A 22979-nucleotide genomic window follows, 5' to 3' on the forward strand; every position below is an offset into this window, starting at 1 on the left:
GGCTGGACAAGGAGCCATGATTTGCAAGTATTTAGGACCCCCCAGAATCTGGGCTCTCTTGGCTTTTGGGGGCAATAAGATGGGGCTCTGGCTGCCACCCTCATTTTCAGTGCATCGAGAAAGATGGTGATGGCGTTGCTCATGCAAGCAAGCTGTTGGCCAAACTTTTGATTTCATTATCCTGTGTGTAAATATGTAAACACGTTGGGGTTTTCTGATTTCTTCTGTCTCCGTGCTCGGGCATATAATGTTTGCAGTGCACAGCTCAGTCGGGGTCACGTGAGCCAAACAGCTTGGGCTGTTACCTGGAAGCTGGCGAGTCTTTGTTCTGTTCGAAAATAGCTGATAAATTAACTCCATTTTCTGATATGTGGGGTTGGTGAGTTGTTAAATAATTACAGCCAAATTAACTTAGTCCTGTTTGAAGTATTCAGCTGTTCTGAGAATAATTGTACTTCAAATATTTTTTGCAGTTCATTTTTCCTTTTTTGTTTTTTTTTTTTTTAATTTATCAGTGAGAAGCATGTTCAGGCTCATGTATGGGCAGTCTGTAATTTCATGCCTTTACTCCCCTCTGGGCCATGTCGGATGGGACATGCCACACGCCTTCAGAGAGATGCAGCTCCTCTCCTTTGCTACAGCCCTCCTTGGCACCTCTCCCGTTCATCCCGCCACGGTGTCTATTTGATGGTTAAAATTAGGCTGAGCCCTGAGTGCCTTTACAAAGGCACGATAAATATTGACTGGGAGTTTCAGAGGGCCTGGCCCCTGCGTGGGGATCGTTCTGTCTGGGCCTTTCACCAAAGGGTTGTTTGTTGTGGGCTCCCTCCTGGTGTCCCTTCTGTGCCACACAGCCCTTCAGGTGTCTGCAGGGACATCTCTGCTGCTGTCCCTGTGTGTCCCCTGCGAGCCAGCGCTGCTGCAGGGCAGAGGAGCCTGGTTCTGCTGCCACTCTTGGGGCATCCCCAGGGACCCTGGGGCAGCTCCAGCATGGAATTGCACCATGCAGACTCTGTGCCTGCACCTGCCGAGACAGGCACTGCTGCCTGCCCCAGTGACTGAGTTGTGACTTTGCTTTAAAAAAAAAAAAAAGAGATGGTAATTGATGTTTATGTGTATGGAATTTGGCACTAGGAGCTGTGCTTGTAATTAACATGAAAACAGTAATAATAAGGACCTGAAATACATGCCTTATGAGTAAAGCAAATGAGACTTGGCAGTAGCAGCTCATGAAGGGGGAAGCCTTTCTCCTGAGCCTGCATGGTAGTGAAGTGGGCTGGGAAGCAGAGAAAGGCACGTTTGGTCCGTGGCAGCAAAGGGCCCAGCACGCTGTGGGCGCTCCTGGCTGAGCCCTGAGTGCTGCATTGCACTCCTGGCCATAATGCTGGCTTCTTCTGAAACGTGCCCTCAGTTTTCTAGCCACACACCTTAATGGAATGAATGTTTTATTCTAGTTTTCAGGGGGTTTTAGTTTGGTTGGGTTTTTTCTGTTGTTTTGTATTTCAATTCAATTTCAGCAAAGCGCAGCACGTTGCTCGCGCTGCGTCGGGAGGCACAGCCTGTGATCCAGAGCGTGCACGTTTTCCAAAGGCTTTTGGAGAAACCCCTCTCTGTGGGTCACTGGTCAGAGCCGGGGAGCTGCTGGGGCGGGAGCTGAGCGTTTCCTGGGCGCTGATGGTGGGGATTGCAGAGTGGCCAGCCCGCAGCCTGCCTCTGTGAGCATCTCTAGATGGCAGCAGCCCCCAGGAGCTCCCGGCATGAGGACGAAGCGCCCGGAGCTGGGGCTGTGATTTCCCAGGCGCTGGTCCTGCTGCTCAGTTCTCCTCCACACCCCCTTCCCAGGCCGAGGAGCAGCTTTTCAGTGGCTCACGGGGAACCAGCCATCCCTGGAGTCCTGTCCCCACCTCTCGTCCCCCTGCATGTGTGACAGGGGAGGTGTAAGAGCATCCTGGGAGAGTCACCCATACACTGAAGTACTTAATATGAGCAACCAGAGGAGCTCAGGTGACTTGCTCTGGGTGACTCGTTTAGATAAACAGTGAGTCGGTACCAGATCAATGACTGGGTGCTGAAGGTGAATGAGTTCACACTGGGAATCAAGTGCTTGGTCCTAATAGTCTAGGAGCTGTTGTGATAATCTAGGACAGATAATAGAAGATACACGGTCACTCAGCAGCACAGGCTCAGATCAGATGGCCCTTCTTGCTCAAAAAGATGGTGTAGCCTGTAGGTTTTATATATTTGTTGTGTTTTTGCATGACAGCAACCCCCTCCTGATTTCCTTAGGACAGTAAGGGTGGTATACATGGTGGTTGATGTGGGGCAATAGGATGATTCCCTGGAAGCTTCTGAACTTTGTGTCCTGCCTGTGCAGATTGGGGTTTAGTGCTGTGCAGCCAGGCATTTATGCTGTTAAAACCATGAGCAAGTGATGGCAGCTCCGTGGAAACAGCTAAGCCAGGTCTGCCCTTGTGCGCTCCACACACTCTCAATGCACTGAGGCAATTTTGCTGCGAAAGGAGAGGGGGCTGGTTCCTGGGATTTGGGTTTTGCTGTGGCAGGAGCGAAGGCAGGATGAGGTGAGTGCAGCCCGGCTGTGTGCTGTGAATCACTTGTGTGCTGACAAGTCCTCGGCGTGTGCAACAGGCTCCGATTTTCACTGACTTAAAGGGTTTGCTTTTGCCAACAAGTGCAGGCTGCTGGTGGATTTTATGTGTGCCCACGTAGCCAAAGCTGAATTATCCCATGGGAGTATGCAATCTGCCAGAGAGATTCATCATTTCAGCAACTTTAGTTAATGTTTGTTTAGCGACTTCTTGTTTTGGAGGAGCGGTTTAAGCCGTGCTCGGCGGCAGTTCCCTTGTCATGAGCTGTGTGTCCACGTGATAAATGGTCTCATTTCTACTGTCCGCTACCTCTGCTGGGCATATGGGCACATGCCAAGCCTCCTGAAGTCTTTGAACAGCTGCTGCTATATATATCTCCTTATTTTCTTTTTTTTTTTTTTTTTTCCCCAGCCTGCCAGGGAAACTTGTCCTTCTTCCCACTTTGTGTAAAGGGTGTGCAAAGTCCAGGGCAGATGAATATTTGCTCGTGCATCAGTGATGCGTGAGGGTCTGATGTTGGCTGGTGTTTGGGCAGCAGAGTCAGTAATTCAAACTGCAGGAGCACATACTGGTCACACCATAGGCTTGTGGTGAATACCAAGAATATAAATATATATGAGGAATAGAAATTTATACTGAAAAGAGTATCAAAAATAATTTTCTTTTCTGGTGGTAACTGCTTTTTGTTTCCATGCCTGAAGTCTATAAACTCTAGCTTCTGACAAAGGAGGAGGTAGGAAAATCAAGTAAATAAAAGGCAAAGTAAGCCTCAGACTTTTAGCAGATACAGTTCTTTTTGAACTATAAAAAAAATGATCAGTCATTGTATAAGTGTTCCTGTAAAGTCCTTTTTAGTGACTTCTAAGATTATACTCGTGCTATGTTCAGCTCCTTTCTCTCCCAATGTCTGTGCAGCTACATGTACAATAACTGAATGGGCATTTATAGCTTGATCTTTCTTAATCTCCTAATAAGTCAGCAGTGCAACGTGGGCTCTTGTCACATGGTGACATGCTCCTGTGTCTCATCACCAGCTGCTGTTGAGCTCACAGAAATACAGAGCTTCCAAAAAATCTTGCAGAAATCTTCCAAAATCCCACTGGGGACCACCCCGAGCTCAGAGCAGTGCTGGCTGTGGTGCCAGGGTCTGAGCTGCCCCATGGTCTCCCTCCTAGGCTGTGTTCCCAGAGGAGCTGAGGAGGAAGCTGGGCTGTGGGACGTGCTGCTGATGGGTTTTAAATTCATGTGCAGAGGCTACTGTGACACTGCAAGGCATTATGTGACCCTTTGCCTGCAGCTGCTTGACTGAACTGCCTAATAAATGTCTATTAAATAGAGTTGTGATACCTGACCTCTCTCTTTTTCTCACCCCTCCCAGCTGTGATTCATGTAGGAGATGGATCGTGCCAGAGGGAGGTTGAATAAAAAAGCTTGCGTGCTGTAAGAAAAAGAAAAACCAAAAACCCCTTCTGAACAAAATTGGGTTGTGGAAAATTTGGAAAAGCCCGAAACTGAAACAGCGGCACAGCCTTGGCTGCAGCATTGCTGTGAGAGCAGGACATGCTCATGTCCCGGGCGGGTGATGATGTACTGGATAAAGCTCTGCAGCCTATGCCTGTCTTACTGACTTCAGCTGTGGCTTGGCTCTTCCTGCTCCACTGAGACGCTCCAAATGGTGCTTCCATCCCTTTGTCTCCTGTTTTCCCAGGAAAGCCTCTCCTAGGGGGCAAGCACCTCTCGGTTGCTGCCTCTTGCTGAGTTGCCCGAGCAGATATGGCAGATGTGCTTGCACGCTTTGCATTTCAGCATATGCTTAAATAACCTTGGTGTGCAGAGCTGAACGTTCAGGGAAGAGATTTGTAGAGGTGTTTGGCTCATTTGAAGCCCTGTGAGCTGCTGAGGACCTTCTCCTGTGGACATGGCTCTGTGGCGGGAGCTGGTACGGGCAGGTTGGAGCTGCTTTGGTGCGCGCACAGGAAGCAAAACCATTACACTTAACTTGATACATATCCCGATATTCAATTTCCATTAATTGAAATTACGTTGAAATATTGAACATTTTAAACATAAAAGTTTATGTACCGTGGTTAGTATGCTAATGGAATATTTTAGTAGTCTTTTAAGGTTAATGTCGCCGCCAGATGCAACGATAAGCATTTGTTCCTAAGAATTATTTAGCTTTAACCCCTTTTCCAAGATTGTCCGTGTTCTGGTGAGTGTTCATCAGCTGAGCTGTGCCTGCCAGCCAGCTGTCATTTTAAGGTGGTCTTTTTGTCATCCAATCCACTATGCAAAGTTGTAGTTATTTTTGCTCATTATCTTTGGCAGTAAAAATGTATTTATCCAAATTTAAATTGCTGTTTGCTGAGGATATGTGACAGTATTTAGAATTCAGTATTATTTTATTATCTCTTTGAAAGGATAAAAAAAGGCTCGTTTATTTCAAGAGATATTTCTGCAAGCATGTAAAAATACCAATGAAGTAGCTAACGTTTTCCAGTTGTTGTTGACTTCAAATTTAGCAACCATTGTCCCTGTTGATATATTTGATGCTCTAAAAATGTACTTGCCATTAAGTAGGAAGCTGAAGTGATTGGTAGGCAGATAATATTCTTCAGTAGCTATTAATAATGCTCAGAGGACATAGGCATTGGAGTGTATGGAAAAAGCCATGGAATTGTGTAGGACGGAGGCAGAAATAATGCATGTAGCTGTTTGATTTGAAAGCCATCCTTCTGCAGCGCAGCGGCTGCTGCCTGAATTAACACGTTGGGAGCGGGAGAAACCAATATGCAAACAGAGCCCTGTGCAGCTCATTTTGTTTAGGAAATTCAGGTTTGATCCCTGCTCTTTCTCTTCTCCCATGAGCTGACTCAGAGCCGGTGCAGCGTGTGGGGACCCCATTCCACAGGGGGCTTTGGTGGTGGAAGCTGGGAGTTGTTCCTCCCAGAGCCAGCTTAGCTCATGGGAACGAGGGAGTTAATAGCCCATTCAGGGAAAATGGAAATTTTCAAAACAAATATAAAGTCATTGCCACTCTTCTTTCTTCCTTTGTCTGTTTCTTCAGCCACAGGAGGACTTCTGTGCCAGCACTGCAAGTTTCTCCCTGGATTTCTCAGCATAGAGTGTTTCTTTGTCTCCTGGAGTTTTGAACCGCTCTTACAATCATGCATGCTTGGATCCTCTCGTGCAACACGTTTTAAACTGCTGCCAGCTCTCGCAGCTGCGTGGCCCTGGTGTCACCTGGGGCTGCACTGTGTATGGGGAAGATCATATTAGAAAAATGTGGCATTATTAGAGCCTATAAATAGTGGTGATAACTTTTACAGCATTTATGTCGCCCTCGTGCTGCATAACACGCTGAAATCCTGGGCTAGGTTTGTTTCTAGTGTTGCTTCACGTGCCACTGTGAAACTTCATTATATCACGATATAACAAGCAGCTGCTGTGTAAGTAATGTGGTGCCTGCAGCACAGGTGGGGGGTTCTTTCTTGAGCAGCCAGCAACTGTAGTGATGCTTCACATTTTCTCTGCCTTGGTCCAGCTTCTTAGAAAGGAAACAGAATCAGGTCTGTGCTGAATGTTTCTGCCTGTCCAAGGGTTTTGGTGCTCAGCTTGAACCTTTAATAAAAATGCTAATAAAAGATTATTTAAGAAGCTTTTACTTTCTTCTTGTAGCCAGAGATTGGGGACAGAAATAGATGGTTTTTTTTTTCCTTCTGTTTTTGTAAGATTAGCAAACAGATTCACACAGTGTTATTTGCTGCTAATTTCTTTGTGTTAATTTCAATCCAATATCTTGGATTGTGAGACTCTCAGTCTTCACAAAAAGAAGAAGAAAAAACCTTTAGCTCCTCTGTATGCAGAGAAAAGTCAAACCCCATGTAGCTTAAGAAATAGGGGAAAAATTCCAGTGATTGTTTTTATAAGCCATATTTTTAAAACCCTTTGTAGTATTTTATACAGGGGCTGATTGAATTGTGGTTTTGCACTGTCTTGGAAATATTGCTGGTGAAATTGGCAATGGAAACGTGGGTTCATTAAGACTTAATAGCTTTGGTCCAATTGCTGCCACGACATGTGGTTAAGGCATTAAAATATGTGGGCTATGCCTCATGCTACGGTACAGCAATTACTGGGTAGGTGTCCTTTGATACTGGAAAACAATCTTGCCAGACTGTTGCTGTCAATTTGAATAATCCCACTCTTGCTGAAGGCCCATGGAAATGAGACAAAACATGGCAAATAGTGGCTTTTTCCAAAAAAAGACTACAGAGTGTGTGTGATTTCTGTAGGTCCTCTCTGGCCCAGATGGATGCTGTCCTTGTGGGTGTAAACCTTCTGCTCCAACACTCTGTACGTTGGGCTTTTCCTGTGTTAGAAGTGTCCAAATTGTTCCAGGCTGTGTGAGAATTGCTGTGACACTAGTTCCATTTTGGGTTTTTTTTTTGGTCTAGTCTGACTGTTTTTTTCATTGCTGTGATGAAGTGACATCAGCTCCTGGTACATTCCTGACATTGGTGTTTGGCAGTCCATCTTTTTTGGCTTACCGGTGACTGGGTCCTCGTGTTGGGTAGCCCCTGTCAGGTTCACATTTGTTTGTGTTGCCTTTTGGGGCCAGTGTCAGGTTTTCATTGTTTGTCCTGAGCTTTAATGCTGGTGTTTCCCTTGGGCACAGATGGTGTTTCAGTGCTTTATGAGGCAGTGCTGCTGCAGGCTGGTGAGGCATGAGCACTGGAGCAATGCCAGCAAGGAGGAGGGATGCACTGCTACCTGCCTTGTTACTCCTCAGTTTGGCTAGTGCTGATGTCAGCCAAAGTGCCAGAGTTTCTTGGAGTTCCAGCTGACTCTTGCAGAAGATCACCAAAGCTCATCTTACGTGTGTCCCTTAAACCAGCAGTTGATTAAATTCCCTGAGAACTGGTATGAACTACAGCATGCCTGTTTTTCTAGGAATATCTGGAATAAGCCCCCTGTTTATTTGATGGCACAGCCTGAGGCTTATTCTGGCAGGTAAAATAAAGCTTTCCTTGGGATTCATCAGTATAAGGTGCTACAACAACATCATTTCTTGATTACACAAGCCTGGCTTAGTGATATTTAAGGAAGGTGTATCTGGGTGCCACACAACACAGGACTTTAGTGTCTTGTGGAGATGTAATAAAGAAAACTATCAGGGCAGGCTCCAAAGAATCGGGGAAGGGCAGAAAGGAGCAAAAGCCACCTCAGATACCCTGTGGTTTGGCTGTAGTTGTGGGGATGGAATGAATAATGAAAATGCCTGAGGGAATTGAAGTTGCTCTTCCCAGGGTCTCTGAGGGAACTGGAGTTGCTTTTCCCTGGGTCTGTGAGGGAAATGGAATTGCTTTTCCCAGGATCTCTGAGGAACCTGGATTTCTATTTCCCTGGGTCTCTGAGGGAATTGGAGTTGCTTTTCCTAGGGTCTCTGAGGGAATTGCAGTTGCTTTTCCCAGGATCTCTGCAGGTATCTATAGCTCAGGGACTGTGATATCAAGTCTTCCTGCTGATATGCTTCTTGAGTGAGGTGGCAGTGACTACTTCAGTGGTAGTCTTTGTTTTTAACACTCTAGTTAATTTCTTTCCCACCAAGTTTGGGTTTCCAGCACTATGATTACTTATGGATTTGTAAATCAGAAATAGCTTGGTAATTGCTATATTCCTTTGCCCCCAGTAGCAACAAGCATCCTAAATTTAACGCGTCATCCACACAGAAAATTGATATTTGGCCAAAACTTGCAGGCTCTGACAGCTAATCTTACAGAGCTTTTGCTTGACATGTAAAATAGAGACTTGGGGTTGACATGCACAGGAAAATTGACGGTATTTAGGATTATTCCATGAAAGAAAAATGTTCCTTATGATTGGCTGAAAATAGTTGAGGATGATTAAATTTAGATAAAAACCTCTCCCTAGAGGTCACAATGCGAAGGCTTGGGACATGAACTGCTTGGATCATGTGCAAAAAATCCTGCATCACCTCATAATTCAAAGCTGGATTTTGCTTTATCTTCAGGATTTGTATAAAGAAACTGTGCTCATGAGCTGCTGACCAGCTTGCTAAGAATAGTTTTCTTTTAATGTGTTTGTGCTTTGATTTTCCTCCCTAGAATACATCCTGAGTAGCAAGAAAGCCCCAGATGTCGTTCACTGAAGGAATTACAATAAGGAACATTACGGTGCTTCTGATGGAGTTACCTGGCATGTTTTTGTACAGATATTTGGCTCTCAGTTGCAATTTAAAGGACTAGAAGTTTCAGCAGAGAAACTTGTGGCACAGTTTGGTGGCCATGTACTGCATTACACCAGGGTTATGTGATGCTCTTTTTTAGGTAAATACACATTTCAGCATCTCCTTTCAATATTTGGTTTGGGGTCAGTAAGTCTGGATGACTGGGCTTCAAAACTACTCAATATCTATTTATTAAATGGAGCATTTGTGTTCAACAGAAAATGTAAGACCCAATTTGGAAATTAGGCCCACACAATTATGCAGTCAGCTAATAGCACATGTAATTGCTTGCACAAATGGTCAGTTAGATGTGTAACTGTCCATTTGCATGCAAGATTAGCCTGTTTTGCAGATTGGGCTTGGAATATTCATGGTAGAAAACATGGCTTTCTGGAGATGGCTGGGTTGTCACACCTTGCCCTTCCATTGGTGTATTCCTTTTATGGGACTGGTGTGGTTTAGTCTTCACCTGTGTTAGAAACCCGAGTAAGTTCAGCACCCTTGGGCTCTGATTTTGTGGTGCTCCAGATCTGTGACAACTGTTGAAAAGATAGTGAGGGGAATGTGTGTGTTACACCCATGCATGTGTTAAATTTAAGAATAAACACAAATGCACACAGAAAAATTGCTCTTGAATTTACTGTTTTGATGACATTTAATGTGATGCTTTCACAGTGACAAAAGAAGATAGTTTGATTTGTATGTTTTTATGTGTATATTTTCACATACCCTTCAGAGTTACTTTTATTTTCCTTTCTCATCTGGTGTGCTGTCAAAACATTTCAGTGAAAGAGTTCAAAGCAACAGCTGAGGAATGTGTAGAAATACAGTCATCACTTTGCAGTTAGTGCAAGCACTTGTTCCTCTGGCACAGTCCCTGGGTGCTCACATGGGCAAGGCTTTTTGTGTCTCTGTTGCCACTCCATGTGTTTGAACATTGATTCTCCTTTTCCTGAAAATCCACAATAATTGTGTAACTGGCTCAATGTGTGTAGGCTTTAACCTCCAGAGAGTGGTGGTGGTGATTTGTTATCAAAATTTGGTGCTGTTTCTGAGGAGGGAGTACTTGTTTGTGCCTTTAGAGAAAGGTGTGTGCTTGTGCTTCTCTCCAGACTGGGATGCAGGAAATACTGTTGTTCTCATAGAGCAGGGAACCTTGCTGCCACCCGTGGCATCATCTGACTGTGCGCATTTTAGGGCTCAGTGTCCCACTTCCTCATGCCTGAAAAATTAAATTTGGCAGAAACCTTCAGTTGTTGTTGTCTGGGACCTCAGAGTTTTGAAGCTCTGAACAGATGAAACCACAGGCTAGGCAAAGCCTTCAGGCCAGACCTGGGGCAGTGGGGAGTGCAAGAGGGCATTATAAATGAAATCTCTCTTATTTTAAATGCTTTGGACGGAGTTTTTCCTCACAGCCTCAATGGCAGCGGTGTCGTGGGGCGCTGCCTCTATGAGTGCTGCTGTGCAAAGCGCCCAATGCTGCTGTGGCAGCTGCTAGAGGTCCAAGTGTGGATGCAGCTCCTGCTGCTGTGCTGCTCCCTCCCAAGGAAGGATTTTCTGCAAGGAGGCCCTCAGTGTGCTCCAGCTCTGGCTGAAGGGCGAGGTGGCACCTTGGTTTGGTGCTGGCTTGTCCTCCCAAAGCGATGCTACGCTGAGCTGGGGAAGGATTAAGCAGGAGCATGTTAAGGTCACTTTTTATTCCTGAGCTGGAGGTTTATGTCCTCTGTGCATATTAATTTCACAGCTTGAGATATGGTAGAAAGGAGAGCAAATAAGAGTGCAAGTGTGTTGGGTAGCCTCAGCAATTGAGCTGCAAGAGAGAGCAAAAGCTAACAAGCTGCTTTTGCTTTCCACGCTGCATTAGCATGAATGATGGAAAAACAGTGGAAAGATTCAAGCCCAAAACTCCAAAATTACCAGCAATATATTTTAATTCTGTTTATGTCTGCCTGGCATTTAATTCATTTTGGCTGTTGTTTGTGGGGAGAAAGAGCAGAGAATTGCAGGTTGCTGTGTGCAAAACTAAAATCTTTTGTGTCTTATATGCTTATAAAACAGGGGTTGCAAAACTCTTCCTTGCACCTTCCCAGTAGCTTTGATGAGGGTTGTGCACCCACAGAGGGTGAGAGATATGGTGTCACAAAAGCACAGTTTGCAGCTGACCTGCAGCCAAGAACACAGGTGGAGGATTGCCCCTGTGGGGTGCTTGAGAGAGGCAGCCAGGAGTGGGAGTGGTGTCAGAGCACAGGAGGCTCTTTGAGCTCTGTCCTGGCAGCTTTGATAAATTGAAAACCCTTTGACTTTTTGTGGGATGCACAGGCAGTCTTTTCAAATTCCAGTGTGGGTGATTGCATTTTCTTTATTCTTCTGTGTAGGACCCGTCAGCCTTTGGGGAAGGTGGGAGCTGGACAGGGGGTTTGTGGGCAGGGGCTGCTGGCTCTGTGATGTTAAATGTGGGGTTGGCCTTGCTGGATGTCCCAGAGCATTTAGATGTTGCTGGATAAGTTTTTTGTGGCCATTAATGACCACCTGCTGTGGGAAACGTGGTCCTGAAGACTTGTGGGCTCTCCAAAGCCATGGATTTCTAGTCCATGGTGTCAGTTCAGCTTCATGATATGGACAACCTTCAGCTTCATGATATGGACATGATATTTCTACCTTCTGAGTAGAAATATAAACCCATAAAGCATTCCAGGGTAAGAAGGGATAACAAAATGCACTGTGGAAATTACAATACTGATTATATTACATTAGTACAGAGGAGCTAATAGCTCTCTTTGCTCCATAGCAACTGCTGTGCTTTGTCACAGGTACTGCTGTGGGAGAAGGCAGATGAAAGGGTTAAATCAGGTTATCCAGGAGCAGCCAGACCTGCTCTCTTCCCAGTCTTGTACTGGAGATGTGTGACTGAAAGCACTGTGGGGTTGGAGGGTTGGCAGGCTCGGCCCCACAGTGGGAGAGGGGGGTGAAAGCCAGTCCCACAAGGAACTTGCAAAGCCTTTTTACACTCATTTTTGTATCACTCTGCCTCCTCGGTCATCACTACAACTTCCACAGACTCCAGTACAGACTGGTTTATCTCTTAATCTGGCCATGTAATAAAATATCACAGGTGAATTAAAAGATGTTTTTATTAGGGCACTTTTGGCTTACTGTGAGCTATCTAAAAATAGACTGTGGATATTCTTGATCTTTAGAGGCATTAGCCTATCTTTAAAAAACAAGTAAGGAACGAGGTATTTTATACACAGCTCTCAGAGCTGTATGAAAAAAAGCAGACTACAAAGCACAGCACAGGAAAATTGATTCATCATCAATTTATTGCATGGAGCTCTAGGCAAGCTCATCTCAAGACAGAACAGAGATCTATAAAATCTTTTCATCTGAAACTATGAATTAAATTGGGAGGAACTGCTGATGATGAGAGGCCAGAACCAACTCTTAAACCAGGCGTTCTTTTGGGAATGGGTCTTCTGCTGCAGCAAGATTTTCACCAGCCAGGATGTGGAGCTTCATTCTTATTACCCTGCTTCTCACCTTACAGTGAATCTGGCTTATGCAGGAGCAAGCCTGCAATACTCCCCCTGTTCTCCCCACTCTTGATTTCAGTACAATTTTCCCTTTCTTCATCAGTGTATCTTGTTAATCTTGCAGTTTCTTTCCCTGACGTGTTCTTCTCTTCTTCTATTGTGTGTGTGGAGTCTTTAAACCTCCTACTGCCAAGGAAACTTGCCTTTTTCAGCTGGAAACAAGCAGATGCATCTCCATTGTAAGATCCCTATATAAATAAATAAAACTTCTTCATATATTCCCTTTGAAGAAGCAAGTGAGACAATGCTCAAGAACTCCTGCCTGCTTTTTAAATTTTTTTTTGGCACTGAGGGAAGCTGTATTATGTCAGCGACCTGTAATAAATAGCACTGCAATGAGAAGAGACAGCCTCATTCACTTTGCATCCATGCAGAAACAACTAAGCTCTCTTCCCATGTCATGGAAAAAAAGAAAAAAAAAAAAAAGAAAGTGAGAAAGAAGGGAATTAAAGAAAAGAATTGACCTTGGCTTGCAGTTGCTCTGGTAGTAGCAGGAAGCAGTGAGACACCCAAGTTTTACAGTGGCATTGCCTGTGTCACTGCAAACTGTGCAGCCTGTGCCTTCCTCCTGCTGCCTGCAAGTGTAGTCAGCCAAGCTCTTCACTGGCAAAAGACAGTGCTTTGGAAGGCTCCTCAAGTGTTTTGACAGAGGGCGGGGAGGGCAGGAAGAAGGGCTTACACAACAGCGAGGTGCGGTGTAGTCAGACCACTTCTCTGCAATTGGTTATTTTTTTCATCTCCTGGATTTGTCAGAATTTATGGTGATGTTAAGCTAATTTGGAGGCTTTCTTGCAAATAAGAGTATATGTTAAACAAAAGGGGGAAAATGTAAAGACCTTTAAGGTTACTGGTTGAAAGCAGGCTGTACTTTTGTAGATCTTTCTGTTTGTAACACTTGCTGGATGGTTTTCTTTATTGCTTTCTCATTGGGGTGTTTAATTTATGAAGTTTGTAAAACATCTACCAAAAAAATTGCTTTTATTATGTGCTGGGGTTTTATATCAGCAAGTGTCTGCCCTTTCCCTGTGTGGGTCTCCATCTGTTTGTGCTGGGATAGCGAGAAAGTTTCTAGGGATTGGGGACTGCAAGCTCCACTGGCGTTGGGGTGCTGTGGGTGTGGATCCAGCACTCCCCTTCCCTTCTTGTGGTAGCTTTTCATGGGAGCTGCTCACCCTGCTATAGAAACCTGGCTTTGCTGTGGGATCCAGCAGGTTGGGATGGCTAAACCCCTCCTTTGCTTTGCCTTGGAAGGGGGAATGGCAGCTGGCACTCTCTCTTAGCATCAGGCCACTGCTGAGCACAATGCTGGTGTTGCTGTTGGTGTGTCTGTGTGTCCATCTGCCTCTTGGCTGCTGCTGTCTCTGTGGGGCTGCACAGGCCTGCACTGGAGACATGAGAGAAGAGCTCTTGCCTGCACAGGTGTGGTTACCCATGGCAAGGTGAGGAAGGTGGAAGGATGCAGCAGGAAGAGGGCAACAGGGAAGAGAGAATGCATAAACCAGTTTTGTTTGGTTATGGGTTTTTAATGGTGTTTTTTGTTTGTTTTGTTTGGTGTTTTTTAGGAGCCCTTCCAAGCAAGCCTTGCTTGCCCAGCATCATCATCTGCTGGGGTCATCCTGCAGTAAATACAGTTATTGGCTCTGCCCCTTGCTGAGCAGGGAGGTGTTAGTCAAATTGCACTGTTATCTCCCCCAGCAGTGCGCCTGGTCAAGGCTCCTCGTGGTGAGAAAATGCGGGCCTTGTAGCAGGAAAACCTCACTTCCCAGTTTTGGGAAGGGTTCTGGTCCCTGTGAGCTTGTCAGAAGAAATACCTGTGCATTGCACTGGCAGCTGCATACCTCGATGAAGTACACCCTGTTCATGTAGTGGTGCCACGTCCCCAAAAACCACAGAAAACCTCCAGCTGGGATTTTGCATGTGCTGACCAGCCACATCCTTTCCTGCTGGCAAGGAGCAGAGATGCTCTCTGGGAAGGAGTTGGCACCATCCCAAACTTCAGTGGGGGTGGCAGCAACACAAGGGTGTCTGGTGAAAACTGGGGGAGCAGGGTAGAAGATCTGCTGGTGGCACTGCACCAAAGAGGCTTTGGGACAGAAATGCAGGGAGGAAAAAAGCTTGTTTTGTATTTAAGCCTCAATATGAAAAGAGTGGGACACTTAACCCTTTCCTTCTGTACTTTCCAAGGTTTGGGGAATGGGAAGATGTGCAGTAAAATCAGTTCTCATGCTGCTTCTATTTCTTTGTGGGACAAAGTTTTTTTTGCAGCTGTTTCTTTATTATAAATTCATTTGATAATCAGCATATAAGCAGTAAAAATAATTAAGCCATTTAGTATTCCTGCAGATGCCCTGTGTACTTCTGAAAATATTTAGTTACATTTCAGCATTAGTTAATGGATGCTTACAATAAATTATCACTTGGATTGCCTCTCATTTCTTTCTACTGAGTGTTTTTCTTCTTTAACCCAGAGTGCCACGCAGTTGTAGTTGATGTTTAACGTGGCACATGAAACACTGTGCAGTGGAATTTTCAGAGGGAAAAGGATAAATACACATGTGTACTGCTGGCATGATGATGAGGAGGTGGACATTGCTCTCTGTCTCACCTGGGAAGAAGTTGCTCATGTTGTGCTGAACTCTCCTGGATCTGTTCTTGACTTCATGGCCGGGCAGCGTCTCTGGGTAACTCCTCTTTTCTGCCCAGTTAGACCTGAGGTAACTTCAGCATCAGGCTGGGCAGTTGAACTTTGCCCAGAAGTGCCAGGATTTGGAGCACTTAGATGTAACCTGCTTTACAGCCATCCAAAATCTAATTTCTGAAGGAACTTGGTGAAAAATGAATAGGGTAAGTTGTCTGCCCATTTTTTTTTTTTTTATATAGTGTTTTTAGGAGGTCAAGCCACTTTGTTTTGTTATCTAACTATTCCTTCCAGTGTCTCATTGTAAAGCTTTTGTTAATTAACATTTAATTACTGGGTTATGATGGAACCATGGGAGTCTTATCTGAAAGCAAAGCAATTGGCATACGGATTCATTATGATCAAACAACCCTAATGAATGTCAAATTAATTCATAATAATGTGACACTAAAATGTTAGGCATATTGTTAATAATTACTGATGTGCTTTTACCTTATCCACTTTTAGTATTATTGCTTTTTACTATGTATACCAGAGAGCCAGCTTTCCACTACCTATCTTTTTACACTGGTAATGCCAGTCTGCTTTAGCTGCAAATAGCTTAATTATCTGTTCATCTCTTTCACGGTAATTAGATACAGCATGAAAGCCAGGAAGTTGATGTAAATAAATGTAATTTATTTTGGAGATTCTGTAACTGTGGGTTGTTACATAAAAGTGACAATGTAAATAATGAGGATGGTCTGTTGCTTGCTGTCTTTCATGGGAGAAAGGGGAGGGGAAATACGTCAAACATTGTCATACTTATGATTAATACAATGTCTGTGGCTCCTTATTGCTGTTATTTGACAACACATAGTGATTTATTTTAAATAAAATAATATATTTAATTCTTGGTTTTAACACAAAATACCTAAACGCAGTGTGTTAAATGCAGCTCTGAGTTTTCTAGCTTGTATTTTATGGCTTTGCAGCCATATTTATTTGGTTGGATTAGTTTTCTTGCACTTTCAGAATAGGAGTTCTTGTAATAAAAAAGAAAAAAAAATCACTGTCCTAATGTCTGTGAGATACAGTGGTGGGAGGATAGCAGGCATATCTTTGTAAGGCGAGACAGGAGGACAGTGTAGTCTGTCAGGCATCTTTATTGCTTAAAAACACCCATTGCAGAGTGGTTCAGGTTTCAAAGGTGTTTATTAATACTTGCTCACCTACCCAAAACATTTCAGTGTTCTCCTTCCCCTGGTCACAAAATATTTGCAGTGAGGCTGCAAGTATGTAAAAATTGGATGGAGATAGCATGTCTGTGTTTCCCACCACTGCTTGCCCTACCTGCCTTAGAACTTGGAGCCTGGGGGATGTTTCTGGAACAGCAAGAAAAATAAAATTAGAAATTTCTAAAAAGTGGAATTTCAGCCTGGCTAGAATGAGTGTAAAGTTACTTTGTGGGTGTCTGTGCAGGGTTTAGGCTTCACTGTGTCATCATGGATCTCATGCTTTGTTCGGCTCACAGGTCAGTGTGGATGTGCAGGTTGGGTTGAACTGGTGCTGGGGCATGCTGTGGTCCATTGCATCCTGCTGAAGGAGTAATGTCCCAGCATGGTTTTGTCTGGCTAAATAAAGTTGGTTTTAAGCAGAGGGCATTGCCCTTGGGTTGAGCTGCTGTGCCAAAGCTGCTGTCCTCCGCCGAGAGCGGCAGTGCTGGTTTCTGCTCAGCCCAGTTTCTGCTTTTAAATCCTACCAAGAGCCAAAGGGTTGTCCAGAAGGAAACAAACTGAATGCTTTTTCTGTTGGTGGGAAATAGTGATCAATAATAATTAACTTGCATCATCTTCTTTCTTTTCCCTCTGTGAGGAGTGCCTTACTATTGTTTTTGCAGAGCTGCTGGAGGTGCAGTGGTGCTGTTTCCTGCTCCAACACACTCTGAAAGCTTTGGCAACATAACCTCTGCCAGGAGGGTGGCTGTGGCTGTGAAATCCCTTGAGTTGCAGGTGCTGCCAGGCAGCCCCTCAGAGGGGTGTTTCTATTTTATCTTCTCTTTTCCCCACTGCAAACAGCGGCGTGGAAGCGAGAGGAAAGGCTTCCATGGGCTGTGCCTCCAAAGGTCATATAACACTTTATGTTTTCTCTGACATGACACAGCGTGACAGAACAAAGTATTTATCTTGTGTACTTGTCAGCTTCGTTCTGCCAGCTCCCAAATGATGAAATACTACCGAATATGCTGCTGCTTGTTTCCTTTAGGGACTTGCGCTGATTTGTTTAAAGTGTCGTCTGCACCCAGTAAACGCTTCGTTTATTACAGCTGACACCTGAAAAATATCTGAGGGAAATATATCAAGGCATCACACAGATATTATTTTTGTTATTTGCTGTTTTGAACTTATGTCTTAACGTGAATGAAGTTCCCTAATGGTTAGTTGTGTTTTTTGAGGGTGCCACCTGTGTGTGTGTGTTTTGAGCTGCTGGGATGGGGTTTCTGGAGATGCGCTCCAGTTCTGTGACAAAAATGCATTTTGACTCCTGATGGGGTCAGCTTAACTGTTAATTATTGCAGTGAGTCACTAATGAGCTCTCGCCTCAGGAACTTTGTACAGCCTCTCCTCAAACTTTTCCCCATTACTTGTTCTGATGCTTAAGCGAAAATAAAAATAGATCTCTTGCAAAAGGGGTGGGTGGGGAAGCGAATGTTTGAGATGGTTAAGTGACCCTTGTAATGGTAATATGTGATGCAAATGCTTTCAGATATAGCTCTCAGTATCATATTAGGCTTTGTGGGTGATTTTAAAATTTTTTTTTTTGTTTTACATTAAGTATTTCTCCATTGTCCCTGAAGAATAATGTGAAATCAAAATTCCTCTCTCAGCAAAACAATCAGTGTAAAAATAACAAACATCAAAGAGAGAGGGAAGCAGTTTGCTCACAGTACTAATTGCTAACATTATCATGTGTCAAAGTGAAGAATTAAAATGTGACTCTAAGTTCCTAAAAGTGCACTTGCTGTGCGTTCAAAGGCCATGTGAGGTTGAAGATGTGTGGGCTAGCAGGGCTGCAGCCAATATTGGACCTCCTGCAGTCCACTAATGAGTGCAAATAGGAGGTTTGGGCATGCAGAGGAGCCCCTCTGACTGCTGCTTCAGCTGCACAGCTTTGTTTGGGTTTAGAAAATGCACAGCACAATGTGTCTGCAATTTCCTGTGTCCTGCTCTGTATGCAGGACATCTCTACTGTAGTCACTGCACAGCATGTGTGTGCACCTATGCAACACCCAGTGCTGTGTATTGGCAGGGGAATGATGGGGTCTGGATTTTGGGTGTTTTATGCTATTGAGCCTGAGTCATCCACACAGGGCATGCCATAGAAGCTGTGGATGCACTGGGAAAATACAAATCTAGGAGAAATATACATGTATTTATAGGTTTTCCTACCCCTAGGTAAATAAGCAGTGCTGGGGAAAGAAGGCCTTTTCTGTACAATGAGAATTTGTAAGTTGCAAGTATATTGCGTGCTTTAATGTTGTTTTGTTTTACAGCCATTGTAACAATTTTAGTTAGCGAAATTAGATTCCTTGCTTGAGTAGCATCCTTGTTTTAATTTACTGTGATGTGCCTTCTACTCAGAGCATGCAGGTTGGAGAGGAAGAGGGGCCCCACTCCTCAGCTGTATTTTCTCACTGTGGCTCTGGACAGGGCAGCTGAAGAAGGCTTTGCAGTGATGCTCTAAGCTGGCTCTAGGGTTTACTGGCATACCCCTGTGCCAGCCACTTCTTCCCTGCCTTGCTTCCTACTCCTTTCTCTGTTTTCTTCTTATGGAAGGATTTTTTGGATGTTTTTGGATTTTTTTGGAAAAAAAAAAAGGACAGTTTTTTTTTTCCCCGTGTGGCTGTGCACAGTGGCACCTGGATTTTAATTTGAGGTGGGAGCATTAGGGAGACAGTTGCCATGATGGTTATAAGGGGGTAAGTCTCATGAAGATGGAGCTGAGCTGCTGTGTTATCTCTGTGTCGTGGTGAGCAGTGTTTGCTGCAGTTTTCTGCTGGGCTGTGATGTGCATGCCCAAGGTGGTCCTGACCACAAGGTGCTCCTTGTGTGTGTTTGCTTCCAGAGGTGTGAGAAGGTGGGGCTTGACAGGTGGCCAAGTTTCCACCCCAGATGGGGAGGATTTGGCTTGAGTGGGAATTGCCAAGGGAAGCAGGTGATGCAGCCTTCTGATCTGACATAAAGCAGGAGTGGTATTTCTGATCCCTGTTCTGGATGAGCCAGGCAGAGCTTTGGTGGAGTTCCTTACTCCACCAAAATTTGGTTAATCACGGTGAATCAAGAAGCTACCCTAGGTATGGGGCTGCCTTTGTCATATGTGAAGCTCAGCATTTTCCTGATGAGGAGAATCTGAGTGCCCCTGCAAGAAGGGCGAGTGCTTGCTTGAGGCAATGAGAGCTGAGGGTGCTGATTCCATTAAATTGAATATGCTGGGAAAAAACCATCACCGCTAAACTACTGGTTTTATGCTCAGGAAAGTTTGGCTGCATTTCTGTCTTATCCCTTTTGAACAGAAAGTGCCTCTCATCACAGAGAGAGCTTCAGTGAGGTGGTGAAGTGTTCTCTGTGTAAAGGCAAACTCCTTAAAAGCTAATTGGTGTCAGTCATTTCTATGCTGATATTTCACTGCTGCTAATTTAGCAAACAGATGGTGGTCCATATTATGGCATATGAGTTGGGCTTTTCCCAGGGCCAAATGATTACCTCCCTGGTTTTCAATTAGGAGAGCTTGCCAGTTACCTGGAGTGGTTTTCCTTTTAATTATACACCTATTAGGGCAGGTAGGTGGCCAGCCTAGGGGAAGGAGCGGAGAACTCAGTGGCATGGGCAAATCCTTGTTAGGAAAAACTTATAAAAATGAACACAAACTGAAAAGCCACATGATGGGAAAGAGGGGGAGGTGCACAACAGGGCAGCATGATGCACAAGTCTTTTTTCTGCTACTGTGAGCATTGATAAATAGCTTTGAAATGCCTTTTTGGCAGGTTGTGGCACATAGGTGGCTGCAGCACATGGGAGGAAAGGTGAGGTCTGGAAGATGCTGTCTGCAGGCTGTATGCTTATTTTTAGCTCAGGAGAGTTCACTGGTTGAAGGAGACAAGCCAGGAGGAGAGGCAGCCCCGAGCAGCCTGCAGGAGCCTGCTGTCTCCCTGTGCTGGTGCAGGTGAGGGCAGGTGTTTGCTTAATGCCAAGGAGCAGCAGCACGTGCTGCTGACAATTCATGAAGTCTGATTGTCATCTTTCTATCCCAGCTAATAAAAGTCCAGGCAATGAAAAGATACTTCTCTCATAATTATCAACATCTCATTTTCCCTTTGAGTCCCTGTTTAAATCATCAGGTCTCCTCTTAATCTGAATTGTTTCCTCAAGCTTATTTTCCTCTGTGGATCGGGCTTTTATTGTATTTTATTTTGATGAGACCATTCATCTTTCCTCTGCTCTGCTGCTACCCAAACCTGTTTCCTCATTGTCCTCAAGGACCAGGAAAGGAGATCAAAGAGGCTTTGGGCTTGAATTAGCCAGTGATGAAGTTTGGTGTCCTTTGGGATGGAGACATTAATGCAGCATCATGAAATATGAGCTCTGGCTTCACTTTGGGTGACTCTGATAATGTAGGAACACAGTTAATCATATTGGGCTCTGTAGAGGGTGTCTAATCTGGGAAAAACACCTGCCCTGAAGATGGCAGGAATATGTGAGAGGAGCAACAAAATGGAAGGAGGAGCTCTAGCAGGGCAGGCTACTTGTGTAGGAGGATGCAGCACTACTTGGGGCAGCCCTAATTGACAGGATGTTGTTCTAAGTGTCACAGATTCTCTGTTTGTTGCTGTGTGCAGCCCTTGAGTGTGCACCTTCTTTGAAGTCTTCCCCAGATGACCAAAACCTGTTACTTGGTGCAGTTTATGGCCTATTAAAAGGCAGCACTTTGTTTGGCTTTACATTGTAAATGGGGAGCCACTCTGAACTCTCAACTTACTCAAAAGCAGTTGCTTTGCTTACTTCAGTAAGCAAGGTTCAGGCCCAAAATAATTACCTTTTATTTATGAGCATGTTAAAATGCCTTTAATTGGGTTTAGTTGCAATATCTTTAGTCTTTTAACTTGAAAGTTTTTTCCTCAGTCATAACTCAGCAGTCAATCCTTTGGTGTGGTGTTACAGCTCTGCAGATTATGTGTGGAGGTAATTAAGTAATAACGATTGAGGTGCAGGGTATTTCCTTGGGATTAATGACTGTCTGGGAGGAGTTGATGGCCCAAGGTGTAGCCAAGGGCCATTAACACCAGCCAACTAATAATTGTAAGAAAATGCCATGTGCCAAGGTCATTGCTGCTATTAGAAGTTGAGGGCAATGAGGAGGTAGGTGTGGGGGGGAGATGAAGTAACACAGGAGGTATATGGATTTTGGAAAATGTAATATGGTCTTAATGGGTATCTGCATGATGTACTTGTTGATTAGCCAGTCTGCTCCTTCCCTCCATTCCTCACTGCTCTGTCCAAAGCTTAATGGCGAGGATCAGGGTGAGCAAGGATGATGCTTTTCTTGTCTGGTGCCCTTTTTCTTAATGGTGCCTTGTATTTGGTCCACTTTAGAAGACACTTTTTGCATATTATTAGTGCCATTTTTTTCCTCTAAGAGGAAGTGTTCAAAACCCAGCCTAGCAGCCACCAAAAGCATTGAGAACGCCATGGCTCAGTGGGATAAATGCTGATTTGTCTGTCTGAATAGGAGGGAGAAGATTGGTGCTTTTGAAAAACCTGCAGGTTGGCCAAGTGCAAGTGTTTTAGTGTGTCAAAGCACTTGGGGTGTGTAGCAAAGGGACTGTGTTTCAAAGCTGAAGTGCAGTGTGGCAGACAGCATTTTGGGGGTTTGGTGGACATCTCGACCCAACTGCCCCCCAAAGGCTGTAGGATATAAAGATAAATCTTCAGATAACATATTGTGTATATAGCAAGTTGGAGGCTTAGGGGGTTGGGTGCACACAACTTGAATTCTTGTTTTTCCTTGACTTCAGTTATAGGCTTAAAATTTGTGGCAGAGGAAGAGACCTGTTTTGCACAGATGTTTTGTTTAGTTTAATATTCCCAGCATCAGAGGAGTAGGACTTTTGTTCACATGAGGCTGTTGTATGTACATAGTTGAATTTTCTCTGTGGTCTTCCCCTGGAGGGTAAGCTCTGATAGGAGTACTCACCTTTTTCTCAGTCTCAATAGATCACTGATCTCCAGCAAATGGCACCTGGATTAATGCTTTTAAAGGTTCAGAGCTGTAGGACTCAAATATCCCAAACTGGCAATGCTGGAGGCAGTTTGGAGGAGCCTTTTCCTGAGTGGTGGATCTCTCATGGCTGGAAGCACTCAACCATCTTTATCTTGACACGGTGGTTTGTATGAGTGAGTAATTATAAAAAAAATAGTGGAAGTGGGGTGCTGTAGGAAAACTCATCAGTGGGATCCATCTCAGCTGTTGAAGGATGGAGCCAGATTTGTTGGTATCCATGGTGGCATCCATGTCCATATCAGATATGTTGGTATCCATGGTGTAAACAACTGATTGCTTCCCTGCCAAGCTCTGGTTTTGCTGGAGCAATGTGCTTGCCACTGTTTAAAAATGAGGTTCCAGTTGATTTTTCTGCTATTATTCACTTTGAAACCTGCCCATTCTCTCCTTTGCCTGGAGTTCAGGAGGAATGATTCTTTTAGATGTAGGACTTCAAGGTGTCCTTTTCAAAGGGGGCTTATTGAAAAAAAATTGTGGGGTCCAAGCAGTTTTGGAATAGTTGAGCATCCTTCCTGCCTTGGGAGAGGCTCCCAGCAGCTCAGGTGAGCAGCAATGCAAAAATCATCTTTGGGAAACCT

The sequence above is a fragment of the Ammospiza caudacuta genome, chromosome 8, assembly GCF_027887145.1.
Source record: "Ammospiza caudacuta isolate bAmmCau1 chromosome 8, bAmmCau1.pri, whole genome shotgun sequence".
Lineage (NCBI taxonomy): Eukaryota > Metazoa > Chordata > Aves > Passeriformes > Passerellidae > Ammospiza > Ammospiza caudacuta.